Source organism: Chlorocebus sabaeus, chromosome 7 (genome assembly GCF_047675955.1).
Source record: "Chlorocebus sabaeus isolate Y175 chromosome 7, mChlSab1.0.hap1, whole genome shotgun sequence".
Taxonomy (NCBI): Eukaryota; Metazoa; Chordata; class Mammalia; order Primates; family Cercopithecidae; genus Chlorocebus; species Chlorocebus sabaeus.
In genome coordinates this window covers 69,164,398-69,176,663 of record NC_132910.1, presented here as the reverse complement: position 1 = coordinate 69,176,663, position 12,266 = coordinate 69,164,398, and the positions used below count along the sequence as shown (strand labels likewise).

Here is a 12,266-nt window from a genome sequence, read left to right as displayed (position 1 = left end):
CCAAAAAAAAAAAAAAAAGTGGATATTTGAGTCTACTGGCAAGCAAGAGGAATAATATGCCCTGAAGATATATCTGCCATCTTAAGATATACATGCACAATTTTACATAATTTAAATTTACTAATAAGCAGTTTTAAATGACAAATACCTGCTAACAAAATATCAGTTAAGTTAGTGTACATTTTACTTTCAATTTTATTAGTTGCTATAAATTTATTTAAATATTCTTAAGATTCATAATTTTAAAATGTTGCTGCTGTCATTTGTAATGATCAGCTTCCTACTGTGCCTGGGTACACAACAATATTTGGGCTTTAGGGAAGATGATTCAAAACATGTAGATGTATTATTTGAAGTGTCCTGTATATTTCAAATTATTATTTTGGAATTTTTTATAATTATGCAACATGGGTTACCTTTTTGTCTGTGAGGAAAAGAGAGAAGGAGGCATAATTGTTATTATCTACATTCCTGGGAATTTGAGGCATTTAGTTGCGACTTGAAATAATCTTACTATTGAAAAGCTCTCCTTTCTGAAGCAGCACCTCAGGTATGACCATGCTGCCACCACCATGTCGGCTGATGGATGCTCTCTCCTAGTAATGAAGATGTGCTCTGTGGATAGACGTTCAATGCACAGAAAGGAGATCTCCTTGTGAATCATTCTCCTGTACATCTGCTCCTCATGACAGACTCTCGGTCAGATTTCTGCCATCCAAACACATCTTAACCCATAGTTTTGCTCTCTCTGAAGAAAAATTGCAATCCTGGCATCTGATCAGTTTGTGGGGAGTTAGTTCTCCTGGATGGCTTTTTTCAGATGTCACTTTTACTCCTCAAAACACTATGTTAAATTTGCAAAGTTTTCTTGAAAACCTGAAAAATATATGACAATTGTGCTCAGAAGAGTAGCTAAGACATAAAAGATGCTATATAAGTGTTTCAAAGGCACTATTGTAGATTTCCTCCCTGCCCCAGATTTAAAAGAAATTAAGGTCATAAAATGTTAAATGATAAACTTGAGGGGCTGCAATGGGAAATTGTTTATAAATGAAATAATTATGTACAAGCTGGATAGACTCTTGTGCCACTGTGCCATATACTTTAATGTTATTAAATTAATTTGCATTTCTTAAAAGTTCACTGAAACTAGCCTAATCTCATCTTTATTTGTTTCTCTGTTTCTCTTGAGTCTTTCAAATACCTAATTTTTACTTATTTCTTAATGTTGCATCTTAAAGATGAGAAAATTAGGGCACAGAAAAATAAAAGTAGTTGCCCAGGGTCATACAGCTGGTCAGTAGAAGAGCTAGGATTTTAATCCTAGCTGCAGCTCCAGAGACCATGCTTTTAATTACTGTGACATCCTTTCCTGCTTGATATTTGACTGAACACCCTATGTAACTTTTCTTTTATTGGTTTAATAATTAGCTAATAGTAATTGCATGTTTACTACGCATTAGGTTATATTGTTAGTGATAAGGATAACCTGAAAAAGTCCTCAAGTGATTGCTCCCACATATGACTGCATAGTAAATATTATTTCTTCGTAAATGAATTCCCAGTATTGTCTATAAGTCACAGTTAGAAGAAATAATTGAGACAATGGAACCAACTATAACTCATAGAGATAAATCTTTGCAAAGGTCTAAGAAGAGGTCTTTACAGTACCCCCAGCCCAAACCCTTCAGTACTCATATTTCATACTTAAATTGCTCTGACTGCATTTGGGCCTGTTTCATCTAGCCTTGTCCTTAGGTAGAGATGGGAATAGTTGTCTACCATTTCTTCTGTGTGGACATTTCGTATGTTTGAAAGTTAGTATATTATATATTGTCACGTCTAATGTGCAAGTTGATTAAATTCGGTTACTTTGCCTTTTCCTATAAATTTTATTTCCCACCTCCGAAAATGTATTTTAACTAAAGGTTTCTGTTTAATATTTGTGTTGAAATATAATTTGTCTGATATAATGTTTCTTTTAAAAATCAATTGTTCACACTCAGAGAAATATATGAAACAAGTTTATTACCCATTTTAATGTTGGATTCCTTCCATATTAAAAATATTTTAATATATTAGAGGAGGAAAATACTAAGATAATTTTATAAAAGGAAAAATGAATGAGTAGTTATAATACTGTGATTTTAAAGAAGCAGGGCAATGCTACATGGTACACTGAAGCGTTTGTTTTGTTCTTATCCAATGTCAGGGCAAAGTCATTGGCAGTTGTAATTGTCAAGTTCTCAGTGGTAGCTCTGATATCTTGCCAAGATGTTTCAGAAAAAACAATCATATTTATTTAAATGTCTAACCCAAGGGCCTTATATCTATGCAGATAAAGTTTAAAGCAAATCAAAATTTAAAAACCTCACAAAAATTAGTATTGTTTTATATGTTTAATCAGAATTACTTATTTTAGGAACAGGAAACTTTTTTGGGAAGCATGTTTATGACAATTATATTACCTTTATTTATAATAAATAGCCCATTTAAAAGTAATGCAGAACAGGGGCAACAACAAATAAAGTTTTATGGTTATAAAAGACTATTGATTTTCTGAGAGTCCACTGGAAATAATGAAGTAAAAAGAGATCTTTGGCTGCCAGCTTTTCAGCATCACTCTTAACACAGTAACACAGTGTTCCAAGTGCTCTAAAAGAAAAGAAGTGGTTAGAGACGTGATGGATGATCCCTTCGATTCATTTCTTTATTTTTTATTTTGTCTTTTATTTTTTTTTATTATTATACTTTAAGTTCTAGGGTACATGTGCATAACGTGCAGGTTTGTTACATATGTATACTTGTGCCATGTTGCTGTGCTGCACCCATCAACTTGTCAGCACCCATCAACTCATCATTTACATCAGGTACAACTCCCAATGCAATCCCTCCCCCCTCATCCCTCCCCCCTCCCCATGATAGGCCCCAGTGTGTGATGTTCCCCTTCCCGAGTCCAAGTGATCTCATTGTTCAGTTCCCACCTATGAGTGAGAACATGCGGTGTTTGGTTTTCTGTTCTTGTGATAGTTTGCTAAGAATGATGATTTCCAGCTGCATCCATGTCCCTACAAAGGACACAAACTCATCCTTTTTTATGGCTGCATAGTATTCCATGGTGTATATGTGCCACATTTTCCTAATCCAGTCTGTCACTGATGGACATTTGGGTTGATTCCAAGTCTTTGTTATTGTGAATAGTGCCGCAATAAACATACGTGTGCATGTGTCTTTATAGCAGCATGATTTATAATCCTTTGGGTATATACCCAGTAATGGGATGGCTGGGTCATATGGTACCTCTAGTTCTAGATCCTTGAGGAATCGCCATACTGTTTTCCATAATGGTTGAACTAGTTTACAATCCCACCAACAGTGTAAAAGTGTTCCTATTTCTCCACATCCTCTTCAGCACCTATTGTTTCCTGACTTTTTAATGATCGCCATTCTAACTGGTGTGAGATCGTATCTCATTGTGGTTTTGATTTGCATTTCTCTGATGGCCAGTGATGATGAGCATTTATTCATGTGTCTGTTGGCTGTATGAATGTCTTCTTTTGAGAAATGTCTGTTCATATCCTTTGCCCACTTTTTGATGGGGCTGTTTGGTTTTTTCTTGTAAATTTGTTGGAGTTCTTTGTAGGTTCTGGATATTAGCCCTTTGTCAGATGAGTAGATTGCAAAAATTTTCTCCCATTCTGTAGGTTGCCTGTTCACTCTGATGGTAGTTTCTTTTGCTGTGCAGAAGCTCTTTAGTTTAATGAGATCCCATTTGTCAATTTTGGCTTTTGCTGCCGTTGCTTTTGGTGTTTTAGACATGAAGTCTTTGCCCAAGCCTATGTCCTGAATGGTACTACCTAGGTTTTCCTCTAGGGTTTTTATGGTATTAGGTCTAACATTTAAGTCTCTAACCCATCTTGAATTAATTTTTGTATAAGGAGTAAGGAAAGGATCCAGCTTCAGCTTTCTACTTATGGCTAGCCAATTTTCCCAGCACCATTTATTAAATAGGGAATCCTTTCCCCATTTCTTGTTTCTCTCAGGTTTGTCAAAGATCAGATGGCTGTAGATGTGTGGTATTATTTCTGAGAACTCTGTTCTGTTCCATTGGTCTATATCTCTGTTTTGGTACCAGTACCATGCTGTTTTGGTTACTGTAGCCTTGTAGTATAGTTTGAAGTCAGGTAGCGTGATGCCTCCAGCTTTGTTCTTTTGACTTAGGATTGTCTTGGAGATGCGGGCTCTTTTTTGGTTCCATATGAACTTTAAAGCAGTTTTTTCCAATTCTGTGAAGAAACTCATTGGTAGCTTGATGGGGATGGCATTGAATCTATAAATAACCTTGGGCAGTATGGCCATTTTCACGATATTGATTCTTCCTATCCATGAGCATGGTATGTTCTTCCATTTGTTTGTGTCCTCTTTGATTTCACTGAGCAGTGGTTTGTAGTTCTCCTTGAAGAGGTCCTTTACATCCCTTGTAAGTTGGATTCCTAGGTATTTTATTCTCTTTGAAGCAATTGTGAATGGAAGTTCATTCATGATTTTGTTCTCTGTTTGTCTATTACTGGTGTATATGAATGCTTGTGATTTTTGCACATTAATTTTGTATCCTGAGACTTTGCTGAAGTTACTTATCAGCTTAAAGAGATTTTGGGCTGAGACAATGGGATTTTCTAAATATACAATCATGTCATCTGCAAAGAGGGACAATTTGATTTCTTCTTTTCCTAACTGAATACCCTTGATTTCTTTCTCTTGCCTGATTGCCCTAGCCAGAACTTCCAACACTATGTTGAATAGGAGTGGTGAGAGAGGGCATCCCTGTCTTGTGCCAGTTTTCAAAGGGAATTTTTCCAGTTTTTGCCCATTCAGTATGATATTGGCTGTGGGTTTGTCATAAATAGCTCTTATTATTTTAAGGTACATTCCATCAATACCGAATTTATTGAGCGTTTTTAGCATGAAGGACTGTTGAATTTTGTCAAAGGCCTTTTCTGCATCTATTGAGATAATCATGTGGTTCTTGTCTTTGGTTCTGTTTATATGCTGGATTATGTTTATTGATTTGTGAATGTTGAACCAGCCTTGCATTCCAGGGATGAAGTCCACTTGATCATGGTGGATAAGTTTTTTGATGTGCTGCTGAATCCGGTTTGCCAGTATTTTATTGAGGATTTTTGCATTGATGTTCATCAGGGATATTGGTCTAAAATTCTCTTTTTTTGTTGTGTCTCTCCCAGGCTTTGGTATCAAGATGATGTTGGCCTCATAAAATGAGTTAGGGAGGATTCCCTCTTTTTCTATTGACTGGAATAGTTTCAGAAGGAATGGTACCAGCTCCTCCTTGTACCTCTGGTAGAATTCAGCTGTGAATCCATCTGGTCCTGGACTTTTTTGATTGGTAGACTATTAATTATTGCCTCAATTTCAGAGCCTGCTATTGGTCTATTCAGGGATTCAACTTCTTCCTGGTTTAGTCTTGGAAGAGTGTAAGTGTCCAGGAAATTATCCATTTCTTCTAGATTTTCCAGTTTATTTGCGTAGAGGTGTTTATGGTATTCTCTGATGGTAGTTTGTATTTCTGTGGGGTCGGTGGTGATATCCCCTTTATCATTTTTTATTGCATCTATTTGATTCTTCTCTCTTTTCTTCTTTATTAGTGTTGCTACCAGTCTGTCAATTTTGTTGATCTTTTCAAAAAACCAACTCCTGGATTCATTGATTTTTTGGAGGGTTTTTTGTGTCTCTATCTCCTTCAGTTCTGCTCTGATCTTAGTTATTTCTTGCCTTCTACTAGCTTTTGAATGCGTTTGCTCTTGCTTCTCTAGTTCTTTTAATTGTGATGTTAGAGTGTCAATTTTAGATCTTTCCTGCTTTCTCTTGTGGGCATTTAGTGCTATAAATTTCCCTCTACACACTGCTTTAAATGTGTCCCAGAGATTCTAGTATGTTGTATCTTTGTTCTCATTGGTTTCAAAGAACATCTTTATTTCTGCCTTCATTTCGTTATGTACCCAGTAGTCATTCAGGAGCAGGTTGTTCAGTTTCCATGTAATTGAGCGGTTTTAATTGAGTTTCTTAGTCCTGAGTTCTAGTTTGATTGCACTGTGGTCTGAGAGACAGTTTGTTATAATTTCTGTTCTTGTACACTTGCTGAGGAGTGCTTTACTTCCAATTATGTGGTCAATTTTGGAATAAGTGCTATGTGGTGCTGAGAAGAATGTATATTCTGTTGATTTGGGGTGGAGAGTTCTATAGATGTCTATTAGGTCTGCTTGCTGCAGAGATGAGTTCAATTCCTGGATATCCTTGTTAACTTTCTGTCTCGTTGATCTATCTAATGTTGACAGTGGAGTGTTGAAGTCTTCCATTATTATTGTATGGGAGTCTAAGTCTCTTTGTAAGTCTCTAGGGACTTGCTTTATGAATCTGGGTGCTCCTGTATTGGGTACATATATATTTAGGATAGTAGAGCTCTTCCTTTTGAATTGATCCTTTTACCATTATGTAATGGCCTTCTTTGTCTCTTTTGATCTTTGATGGTTTAAAGTCTGTTTTATCAGAGACTAGTATTGCAACCCCTGCTTTTTTTTGTTCTCCATTTGCTTGGTAAATCTTCCTCCATCCCTTTATTTTGAGCCTATGTATGTCTCTGCGTGTGAGATGGGTCTCCTGAATACAGCAGACTGATGGGTCTTGACTCTTTATCCAGTTTGCCAGTCTGTGTCTTTTAATTGGAGCATTTAGTCCATTTACATTTAAGGTTAAGATTGTTATGTGTGAACTTGATCCTGCCATTATGATATTAACTGGTTATTTTGCTCGTTAGTTGATGCAGTTTCTTCCTAGCCTAAATGGTCTTTACATTTTGGCATGTTTTTGCAATGGCTGGTACCGGTTGTTCCTTTCCATGTTTAGTGCTTCCTTCAGGGTCTCTTGTAAGGCAGGCCTAGTGGTGACAAAATCTCTAAGCATTTGCTTATCTGTAAAGGATTTTATTTCTCCTTCACTTATGAAACTTAGTTTGGCTGGATATGAAATTCTGGGTTTAAAATTCTTTTCTTTAAGAATGTTGAATATTGGCCCCCACTCTCTTCTGGCTTGTAGACTTTCTGCCGAGAGATCTACTGTTAGTCTGATGGGCTTCCCTTTGTGGGTAACCCGACCTTTCTCTCTGGCTGCCCTTAAGATTTTTTCCTTCATTTCAACTTTGGTGAATCTGGCAATTATGTGTCTTGGAGTTGCTCTTCTCGAGGAGTATCTTTGTGGCGTTCTCTGTATTTCCTGGATTTGAATGTTGGCCTACCCTACTAGGTTGTGGAAGTTTTCCTGGATGATATCCTGAAGAGTGTTTTCCAACTTGGTTCCATTTTCCCCCTCACTTTCAGGCACCCCAATCAGACGTAGATTTGGTCTTTTTACATAATCCCATACTTCTTGCAGGCTTTGTTCATTTCTTTTTCTTCTTTTTTCTTTTGGTTTCTCTTCTCGCTTCATTTCGTTCATTTGATCCTCAATCGCTGATACTCTTTCTTCCAGTTGATCGAGTCGGTTACTGAAGCTTGTGCATTTGTCATGTATTTCTCGTGTCATGGTTTTCATCTCTTTCATTTCGTTTATGACCTTCTCTCCATTAAGTACTCTAGCCATCAATTCTTCCACTTTTTTTTTCAAGATTTTTAGTTTTTTTGCGCTGGGTACGTAATTCCTACTTTAGCTCTGAGAAGTTTGATGGACTGAAGCCTTCTTCTCTCATCTCGTCAAAGTCATTCTCCTACCAGCTTTGATCCGTTGCTGGCGATGAGCTGCGCTCCTTTGCCGGGGGAGATGCGCTCTCATTTTTTGAATTTCCAGCTTTTCTGCCCTGATTTTTCCCCATCTTTGTGGTTTTATGTGCCTCTGGTCTTTGATGATGATGGTGACATACTGATGGGGTTTTGGTGTAGGTGTCCTTCCTGTTTGATAGTTTTCCTTCTAACAGTCAGGACCCTCAGCTGTAGGTCTGTTGGAGATTTCTTGAGGTCCACTCCAGACCCTGTTTGCCTGGGTGTCAGCAGCAGAGGCTCAGTTGAAAATGCAGAAATCACCGGTCTTCTGTGTCACTCGCACTGGGAGTTGGAGACTGGAGCTGTTCTATTCGGCCATCTTGCTCCGCCCCCCAGCCCCCCCCCCCCCAATTCATTTCTTAAAGGAAAAAAAATTCCCTCTCTTACAGCTGGAACCACATGAATTGCTCAAATCCAGATGATCAGATAAATTCTTTATCGAAAGGACAATGAAAGTAATTGCATTGCTAAGATTGTCAACTTTTTTTTTAAAATAACCCCTCTGGCATTCCAGACATACTGACATTAGTAACAAAGGGAAAGAACAGTTTTATAAACAAAATCTTTTAAAATTCTCCAAAGACAACATCATTGCATTGGAATTTTGCTGTGACTAATAAAGAATGAATTTTTTGAGGTCCATCAGGTAGTGTTTGAACAAATGTGCCTTTTATACTCATAGATTTGAAATAAGGAAAAACATCTCAGTTGTTTACAGGGTTTCTCTTCTCATTTTCTACATTTTTTATTGGCGTTAAAAAAGGTATAGTTAAGCTTGGTTAGCTAATTTTATATGCATACAGTTGGAAGGGTGAGGTTTTTTATTATTATGGCCTGTCTAGACATATATGGCTATATGGGAATTTTAACTAGAATATAAATAAGATGTATGGAAAGGATAACTAATATAAACTAAGAATGATATTGCCTAAATAAATGATTATTTTATGAAACCTTCTCTTTTTATTTCTTTGTAATTTTATTTCAGGCATTAAAAAGGAAATGGCATAATAGAGACATGACTACAAATTTTTCCTTTTATTTGAATATCTCTGTCAGTCTTTCATGTTTGATATATGTGTTTTTGAAATTAAGTCTATAGCCTATGCTAAACCAAATAGTTCAAGAAGTAAGTTTTCTCTGGTGAAAGACTAAAGTAACAGTACACCTGTTTCACTTGTTTTTAGTATAAATTCAGATTTTCTGTTTGAAGTGATATCCTTCCTTGCTACATTTTGATTTGGCACATATAACTAATACTGAAAGTGTAATTGTTTATGACCAAACTGTGAACTTCATTTATCTAAATTGTGGATGATTTCTAAGCTTGGAACACAGGTACTCTGAATTCCTTATGAAAAACAAAATCTTATTTACAGAGGAAAAAATTAAAGATGATCTCTTTTTTCATGAACTGAAAGGAAGTAGAAACAATGTTATATGTAAAACCTAATTTGTGATAATTTTTAGTGTTTGGAAAATTTTCTCAGTGAAAAAATAAAATTTTCCTCTCTGTAATCTTCACATTAAAGAGCAAAAGCTGGATGTGATACAGTCTTCATCTCTTTTTTTCATGCCCATGTTATACAAAGTTAGGGGATTGACTTAAATTTCCTTTTCTTAACCTCTATCTTGATGGCCACAATCGTTATTCATATTTTCTTCCCTGTTTGGTCAAAAATTGTTCTATGTTATAAATTTCAAAATCTTCCTGTTTCCTTAGGGCAAGTTGTGCTTATTTAGATCTTTATGAGAACTATGATTTGAAATTGTTCTTGACTCACTCATGAAAAGTACGCAATTTATTGTAATCTAATGAATTGTTAGATTTGAATCTATTCATAATCTATGGTTATGATTCATAATGAATTGTTAGGTTCAAATGTTGCTAAACTGTTTGACTCGGTAGCATATTTACTGAAAAATCCAGTGGATAAATGATGCCTCCTACTACTTTAAAGTACATCAAAACCAGAGCTGGGATTGAACTAAGTGAATCCTCTCATTTTTTTTTTCCTCACACATCCCATTCAGTGTGTGATCAGGAAGGTTTCCATGGGCCGAGACAGATTTGGTTTCTCTCTTGGAAACCTTGGTTTGCTCTAGTGATGCCCTGAACTCTTCAATTTTGATACCTGTGTTAGTCTGTTTTCCTGCTGCTGATAAAGACATATCTGAGACTGGGAAATTTATAAAAGAAAGAGGTTTAATGAACACACAGTTTCACGTGGTGGAGGAGGCCTCACCATCATGGTGAAAGGTAAAAGGCATGACTCACATGGTGGCAGACAAGAGAAGAGAGCTTGTGTAGGGAAACTGCCCTTTACAAAACCATCAGATCTCGTGAAACTTAGTCACTATCATGAGAATAGCATCGAAAATACCCACCCCTGTGATTCAATTAACTCCCACCAGGTCCCTCCCACAACGTGTGGGAATTTTGGGGGCTAGAATTCAAGAGGAGATTTGGGTGGAGACACAGCCAAACCGTATCATTCCTCCCATGGCCCCACCCAAATCTCATTTCCTCACATTCCAAAACTAATTATGCCTTCCCAACTTTTCCCTAATATCTTAACTCATTTCAACATTAACTCAACCGTCCATAGTCCAAAGTCTCATCTGAGACAAGGCAAGTCCCTTCCACCTATGAGCCTGTAAATTCAAAACCAAGTTAGTTACTTCCTAGATACAATGGTCTTACAGGCATTGGGTAAATACAGGCATTCCAAATAGGAGAAATTGGCCAAAACAAAGGGGCTAAAGGCCCCATGCAAGTCCAAAATCCAACAGGGCAGTAAAATCTTAAAGCTCCAAAATGATCTCCTTTGATTCCATGTCTCACATCCAGGTCACGCTGATGCAAGAGATGGGATCCCATGGGATGGGATTCCAAGGTAGCACCCCAGTGGGGACTCTGTGTGGGGGCACCCACCTCACATTTCCCTTCTACACTTCCCCACCACAGGTTCTCCATGAGCACCCCGCCCCTGCAGCAAACATCTGCCTGGACATCTAGGTGTTTCCGTACATCCTTGAAACCTAGGGAGGTTCACAAACCTCAATTCTTGACTTCGGTGCACTGAAGACTCAACACCACAGGGAAGCTGCCAAAGCTTGGGACTTGCACCCTCTGAAGTCATGGCCTGAACTGCATATTGGCCCCTTTTAGTCATAGCTTGAGTGGCTGGGCACAGGGCACCAAGTCTGTAGATTGCACACAACAAGGATCCTGGGTCCAGCCCTTGAAGCCATTGTTTTTTTTCTCCTAGCCCTCTGGGCCTGTGATGGGAGAGGCTGCCACAAATTTCTCCGACATGCCCTGGAGACATTCTCCGCATTGTCTTGGTGATTAACATTCAGCTCCTAGTTACTTATGCAAATTTCTGCAGCTGGTTTGAATTTCTCCTCAGAAAATGGGATTTTCTTTTTTATCACATTGTCAGACTGCAAATTTTCCAAATTTTTATGCTCTGTTTCCCTTTTAAAACTGAGTGCCTTTAACAGCATGCAAGTCACCTCTTGAATGCTCTGCTGCTTAGATATGCCTTCAGCCAGATACCCTAAATCATCTCTCTCAAGTTCAAAGTTCCACAGATCTTTAGGGTAGGGGCAACATGCCACCAGTCTCTTTGCTGAAACAACAAGAATCACCTGTGCATCAGTTCCCAACAAGTTCCTCATCTCCATTTGAGACCACTTCAGCCTGGATTTCATGTCCATATCATTATCAACATTTTGGTCAAAGCCATTTAACAAGCCTCTAGGGAGTTCTAAACTTTCCCACATTTTCCTGTCTTCTGAGTCCTTCAAACTGTTCCAGCTTCTGCCTATTATCCAGTCCCAAAGTTGCTTCTACATTTTCAGGTATCTTTACAGCAGCACCTCGCTGTTGGTACCAATTTACTGTATTAGTCCATTTTCCAACTCGTAATAAAGACATATCTGAGACTGGGCAATTTATAAAAGACAGAGGTTTAATAGTCTCACAGTTTCACGTGTCTGGTGGGGGCCTCACAATCATGGTGGAAGGTGAAAGGCGTGTCTCATATGGTGGCAGGTAAAAGAGGAGACCTTGTGCGGAGAAACTCCCCTTTATAAAACCATCAGATCTCATGAGACTTATTCAATATCATGAGAATAGCACGGTAAAGACCTTCCCCCATGAATAAATTATCTCCCACCAGGTCCGTCCCACAACACCTGGGAATTATGGAAGATAAAAATCAAGATGAGATTTAGGTGGGGACACAGCCAAACCATATCAATACTGAAGGAAAGGGCAGTGGGTATCCAGAGTTCAAAGACCTGGTTTTGTCTCTTATCTGTCACCTCTAGTGCTAGAAATTTGAGCAACGCTTCCAATGTCTCTCCCTAAATGTCAGTAGTTGTGAAGTGAGAGTGTTAGGCCTTTCAGGCATTTTTCCAATTGGAAGT

At 37.8% G+C, this 12,266-nt stretch overlaps 1 long non-coding RNA gene across 1 annotated transcript in view; it reads right to left on the bottom strand.

The window, feature by feature from the left end:
• Positions 1–708: 708 nt before the first annotated feature.
• Positions 709–12,266, bottom strand: part of LOC140712096 (uncharacterized) — a 244,577-nt gene continuing 233,019 nt past the window's right edge. The window contains exon 5 of the long non-coding RNA XR_012093546.1: positions 709–876. This is a non-coding gene — a long non-coding RNA (uncharacterized lncRNA). The remainder of the gene's footprint in view (positions 877–12,266) is intronic.